The sequence below is a fragment of the Epinephelus moara genome, chromosome 5 (genome assembly GCF_006386435.1).
Source record: "Epinephelus moara isolate mb chromosome 5, YSFRI_EMoa_1.0, whole genome shotgun sequence".
Lineage (NCBI taxonomy): Eukaryota > Metazoa > Chordata > Actinopteri > Perciformes > Serranidae > Epinephelus > Epinephelus moara.
In genome coordinates, this window is record NC_065510.1 from 8,232,154 (window position 1) to 8,239,144 (window position 6,991).

General features: G+C 42.2%; 1 protein-coding gene across 1 annotated transcript in view; it reads right to left on the reverse strand.

Annotated features, from left to right (window-relative positions):
* Positions 1-6,132, reverse strand: part of LOC126391057 (vasorin-like) — a 42,083-nt gene extending 35,951 nt beyond the window's left edge. Inside the window, exon 1 of the mRNA XM_050045654.1 lies at positions 5,888-6,132. The gene's annotated coding sequence lies outside the window, so the exon portion shown is untranslated. The remainder of the gene's footprint in view (positions 1-5,887) is intronic.
* Positions 6,133-6,991: the final 859 nt, after the last annotated feature.

Genomic DNA, 6,991 nt, shown 5'->3' on the forward strand with positions numbered 1-6,991 from the left:
CGACTTTCCTGCTGGTTGTTCCTAAACTGCATGTCAGTGCTTTACTTAGTTGAAGCTTATCTTATGGCCACCTCTTCCAGCCCTGCATGGTTAAAAAGTTGGCTTTTCTTTTGCATTACATGTGATGTTTGCATTGAGACAACAACTTTTCTCTTCTGGTTACCTGCTCTGTATTCAGCACCAGCTCATACCTGGTGTTCACTTCACTGCTGCATGTTTAACATACAGCCAACATACCACAACTGGTCTAAATATGTGCTCTGCACAAGATGCATACTTCTTTTAACATGTCATTATATGAGCTGAGGGAGAAACTGTTGACATCAGGTCACATTCAGTCTCATCTTGGTATTTCTGCATCAGGTGATCCGACTGCAGACCTGCCGTTGGAGGCATCCTTCTGTCCTGGTGCCTCCTGGTACCACAGAGGAATGTTACGAGGAGTCTGTATGTGTCACGCTCTTTACCTTCCTACTGAGCCGCCATGTTTATACAACACACTGCGAGGATGAGGGGGGAAGGTGCTTAGAGACACGCTTCATGGGTTAGTAAAGGAGTAGCAACCCCTAAACCCTCCCTGGGGGTTGAGTTCTAGGAAAGCAGAGGTTCCCCTCTGGTGAGCATGTTCAGTCTCAGCCTGTCATAGGTTTCAGTCTCAAATTCCTCTGGTGTCAAGAAGCCTTGTAAAGATGTAATGTGAGCCTTTTTATGTCGCTGAAAACAGAAACCAAGTCTAGCAATATCTCAACTGCCATCATTTGAATAATAGTGCATTCAACAAGTTCATGTTGTGCAATAGAGAGGAACGTCTGTCACCAACAACTGTAATTATAGGGTCTAACACATATTGAGGCAACATTCAGTTATAATCAGTGAGTCTTTGAAGTGGTTTATCAAGCAAAAAGTGGCAAAGATTCTCTGGTTGCAGCTTCAGAAACATGAGAATTCTCAGATTTTCTCCATTTCGTATTACTGCAAATACGAAATGGAGTTCGGACTGTTGCTCTGACAAATCAAGCAAATCAAAGATGTCACCTTGGGGTCGCAGGGAATAATCAGCATTTTTACACTCATGAGAACAATCAATAATGAGAGTGATCGGAGTTGCACCCCCAGATACTTCCAAGGTTTAGATTTATAGTTCTGGATAATTTGGAAAACTGCACATGCCAAATGCAAATGGAGCAACCAGGGTTACAAACCAGCGTCAGCATGCATTACCAAAACAGCTTGTTACTGTAAATGGTTTCAGTATGGCTGCAGCCTGTTCACGAGGGGGAAATAAGCCCTGAGCAGTAATGACTGAACTGAGCAGAATGATTTATCAGCAGTCGGAGGCTTGATGCTGGACGTCCGCTCCATCTGCGTGGTCCCTGCTTCCTTAAATGCTCCCAAATGAGCTGACAAGCCGCTCAGCCCACCCCACCTACACATCTGCACAACGACAAGAGGAGGGAGAGATCAAGATTTCTTCCACCTGTGTTTTATGTGCAGTTTGATTTTGTGCTTCAAAACTTAATGACGGAAACACCAGAAATAAAAAAACACCTGAGATGAGAAATGGCGTGTTAGTGAAAGGAAAAACACAAAGCGATAAAATGGTAAAAAAGGTAAATGCAACTTAATGCAATTGAAATATAACAGCTGATAAATTATGACATACAGTCATTGCATAGACCACTGTGAGCTCTCTGCATTGTCTTTTAACACACATATGCATGCATGCAGAGCTGTTACCAGACACTGAATCCTCATACAACAGATATGACGTACGAAATGTAGTGTTTCGTAGGTAAGGTTGAAGCAAGTAAAGTTACTGTGGTAGATTTAGGAAAGGAAACATGACTCAGAGTCTTAAAAGGACTAAGATTTCACATGGTACCGAACACCAGTCTCCTTGGCAAAGTCCCTGATACCCAAACCTGCCTCCTTACTGGGGCCGCTACTGTCTTTACTTCCATCATCACATTGGTCATGTGATCACAGCCTTCTCAAATACATGGTTTATACACAAATTAGTAGTTCGTACATATGTAGGATATGTACGAATTTTGGTGCATTACTTTTCGTAGAAAAATGTATAAACATCCATTGTTTTCCTTCTTTTGAGGTTTGATTGATGGTGCTTCAGTTACATCATATTGTTGCGCCCTTGTTGGCACTTGACAGGAGAATTAGCGCCACCTAGTACTTATCTTGATGAACCACCTTCCAATGTTTGCATAGCAGTAGGTGATTAAAAATTTGGCTACAATTTGCGGTACATTTGGATAGAAACCTAACTAATACGTTTTTGTTGGTGGGTGAATGAAAGAAATCCCAGTGGAAATTGGGGCAGGTTTAGTGGTGCGCTTTACTGTCTATTTCAGTGTCATTCTTCATACTACCACCAAATTTGTAACATACAGTACAATAATGTTGTTATTCAACATTCTCCCTGACAGTGTAGATGCTAATAAATGCTGTCAATTGTGAGGAGTTAGAGTGAAGTAAGAGAAGACTCAGCAGTGCTCCTTCTGGTTACATGATGTTACTGCAGCCTCTTTACTGATCACAAAGCAGCTGAAGTTTCTTTAGCCTCAGTTTTGGCAACTTACTAAATACTGGAGCAACATTTGGAAGTAAACAGACTTAGCGAGAGACAGAGATTAAAAAAAGAAGGGTAAATAAAAGCGAGACAATTGTTAAGTATCCTTAAGAATTACATTGACATGCACAGATTTGGCAGCACACAATTAATGTCCAATGGCAATGCCAGAAGAGATGTTCCCTTTAGCAAATCAGTAGGTGTAAAGTAGGGGCGTAGAGGTCACACAGATGGATGGACGTGTAGCGTGTCTGACTTTCAAAAGTACTATCTTTGGATAACCTTACCCAAGTGTTTAGGTGCCTCACCCTTACCATATCTTAAGTCCATTATCTTTCCCTTACTTTAACCATAGCATAGCTGCCATGCACAGACACTGTAGATAGAAAATTTAAAAATGTTGGCACTGAAGGTTAAAAATCGCTGTCACTAAATGTAATCCAGGGATTTACAGAATTGTCCAGTATTGATGATTTGAGTGAGAGTAAGTGTGGTGCTTTGTCCCACATAAAGAGAAATCCAGAGAAAATATCAGGCGAATAGCAGAAAACCAAGATGGAAAACAGATCGAAGAACAAGAGAGCAGAAGGGTGAGGCTGGAAACGGGCCTCTCTGCAGTTGTAAAAATGTCACATCTGCACTTGTCAAACACAGTGGATGTGGGGAACAGCAGAAAATAGCAGAAACGGTCAAGACGACAAAAGCAGGGAGACTTATTTTTTGTCCCTGAAAGCCAAGAAAAACTTCACCAAAATTTAAAACAGCAACGTTGAAGCAGAAAGCAGGACTGTAGTTACAAGTCTCAGAAAATAAGAACAGCCAGTCGTGTCACTGATTTTATTTCCCTATAAAAACAATCTACCCAACCAGTGGTACAGTGACCGAAATCTGACCTGAAGGGAGGGTGTGTGTGTATGTGTGTGTGAGTTTGTGTGTACCATCAGAGCACCACAGGGCACACTTAAACCCCACTAAGAGGAGGGGCTTTGAGCTGGTGTGGCTGATAACAACTGAAATCTCACTCTACGCACACACACACACACACACACACACACACATACACTCACACACACAAAAACAAAAACACACATGCACACAAGCACACACAAACCAACCCACTACTCCATCCGCTTCACCTTGTACCTCTTAACTTCCTTCATGGGGTTATTAACTCCCTGATTGGGGAGCTTTCCTTCGGCTTTGCCCCTATTTAGTTGTCATGGTGGCATGACCCGAACACTTATTAGCTGACCCTTGGGATTAGTCCAAGCTGGAAACGGGGGGAAGAGGGGTTAAGCCTTCACCTCGAGGTGCTCGCTGCAGCATCTCACAAAAACCTTAATTAAATTGCTGAGACACCAAGTCAGGAATGTTTGCTTTGCTCTCCCTCTCTCCCGTACGTCCTTCGGTCCATCCTGCTGTCTCCACCTTTCTTTGCTTTTCCCATACTCATACTCCACGCTGGCTTTATTTCCCTGCCTGCTGCTCACCTACCAATATTGATTTGGAGAGCCCTTATTGTACCCAAACTCAGCAAAGGCAGAAAGTTGCGATGTAAGGTAAAAAAACCCAGCTCATGGTCTGCATTTATTAGATTCTCAGAACGCTTCCTCACATATTACTCATGTATTACCAATGTATACCATAATGTATATGTTTATACGCAGTCTAGACATGAATAAAGATCACTAAGATTTTTTTGTATCGTCTTTTCTGCATGTAATGTTGCAAAGACATTATGTGCACATGCAAATATCACAGCTGGAGCTGCAACTTATTTTCCTAACACATTATGATTCATCTCTTAATTATAGTTAGTTTATTTTATATGATATGGATGTCATAGTAGCAGGAGAATTGTATGTTTTACACAAGAACAAGGTGCACTGTGTTGAGTGATTGTAGCAAAACAGCAGCTTACAACACTTGTCTGCAGGAGGCGTTTCAGTTTAAGTCTCGGGTTGTTTTAGAAATCTCTGAAAACTGTCCATCACAACTTCCCAGATCTCAAAGCGACATCTTTATTCTCCTTGTTTTGTCCGACCAACAGTCCAGAGCCCCAAATTATTAAACCTACAGTGATATAAAACAAAGGAAAGCAAGAATTCCTCACATTTGTTATGCTGAAAGCTGCCAGTACTTGGCATTTTATTATTGATTAAAACCTTAAGTAGTCCATTATGTATCAAAATGCAATCATTCAACAGACTAAAGATTTCATTGTCTAATAATTTACAGTAAGCTGCAAAGCAGATTCTTAATGGAAATATTTACATCATCAATAGCACAGAGGGATGCGACTAACTATTATTTCCACTGTCAATTTATTTGATGATTTTTATTTTAAAATGATTAATGCAGAAAGTAAGAACATTATTTTTTAAACTAAGATATTCAATTTACAAGAATAAAAAACAGAAAAGCAGCAAATTTAAGATTTATAAAGCTGGAAACAGTTTGATATTTCTGCTTGAAAATCTGCTTCTGCAATTAATCATTAAGTACTTGTTTGAGCTTTGTAGAACAGAATAAAATAGACTTGAACCTCACCCACAATAAATAATATCTAGTGCATGAATAAAAACACCTGCTCATAAAGGTTATATGTGCAAACCTTAATGCACACAGACCTGCACTCGCAGAGGAAACGCTGCACGCAAACACCACAAAGTAACCGCTTTAAACCCACAGACAGCCTCTATGTCCCAGTGGGGATGTCTTGATTTGTCTCTGGGGATCAGCAGCCCATCATAAAGATTAAAGTCTCTCATGTGAGGTGAAAACAAACGGCCAGATGTGAGAGACACCATGGAGCGGCAGATAACGACCTCTAATCCGATACATTCGACACAAACACGGTCTGAAGCCACGACAACGATCAGAGCTAATCCTGTTTCCACATCTCTCTGCGGGTAACACTCCTCTCTGTGTCTCTCCTGTCCGTGCCTCCCTCTGAGCGCGTCTGGCCGGCAGATCCTGACCCGAGATAGTGACCCGTGCGCCGGGGTGAGGAATGCGAGGATACGCTGACAGAGTCACCGGCTACAAGGGAAGCTTTCACATGTGAAGCAGGCGGAGTGAAGAAGCTGAGGTTGGATCAATTATCAGAGCCTCTACAGGATAACTGATTAACTCTGTGGTTTTAATCGATAACACAGCATCTTAAAAGACTTCACACATGAGGAGGGTTTCTCTTATATAAAAGCGCATTGTCAGTCGCATTGTGCACAAAAATGCACCCACAGCGAGTTTAAAAATCACAGTTAAAGTTAGTTGGAGAGAAGCGCAGGGGAGCCTTACCTTGTTAAAGTAATCCAAAGTCCGCGGGAATGCGCTGGAGCAGCTTCTACCCAAACTTTTTATCCACTTTGCCGGCGTGTCTCTCCGTGCCAAACTCCGAAACTGCTCATAAACCTCAACTTGCAACGCAACAGTCCACAGAAAAACCAAAAGGTGTATCACTGCAGCGGACTCGCTCCGCTCCGTCTGTCAGAATTGGAGACTCGGGTCCGCCGGCGTTCAGGGGCGCACAGACTTTTCAACAATAGCGCTCATTGAAGTGAACGAGGCGAACACTTAAACAAGCTGGGGAAGTGGGAGGTACCTTGTGAAGCCGGGGCGCGCGGTCCTGCGCGTCCCCGAGGCGGGCTGCACCTGCAAAAAATATCCACAGCAGGAAAGATGGTTTATTGTGAAAGATACACACATGCAGATTACACAAACTGTAACACAGTGCAGTTTACAACGTTATGATACTACAGTCTGTGTAACAGTTTTGTATGTATGACCCATCCTAAAGATTTTATTTAATTCAGGGGTTCAGTGTTGTGTTCAAGGACACTTGAAGAGTGTTCATACCTGCATTTTGGAGCAGTTTATGTAAAGCTCTGAAGCCTTTCTCCATAAAGCTACAGTTGGGGGCGTCACATCACATCCTGGGCCCTATGCATAAGCAGTCTCTGTGGGGCCCCCTGTCCATCCTCTCTTGATCCATGTCTCTCACATACACCTTTTGAATTGTTCTTTTGTATAAAGTCAGTTTGCTTTCTTTCCCTTTCCTTCTTTTTTTTTTTAATTTTTTGTTTTGAAACCCAGAGTTCCCTTTCTTGGGGAGAGACATGACAGTGTATGCTAATGCTCAGGCAGCATAAAGGCCCATTTATGTTCCCTTTACGTACGAAAATGTATACGTCCGTTTCAAACGATGTTACTGTCACTGCCCACATACTTCCATGCGTCCTTTACCTTGGCATGGATGTTAACCAATATATCCACCAGGAGGCAGCCCAGAGTCAAAAGTTTATGACAACAACAAACTCAAAAACAAACATGGCGACTGTGGAGGAGATATTGATAATGTACCTCTTGCATAAAAGACAAAGTCTCTAGTACTGCCGATGGAGG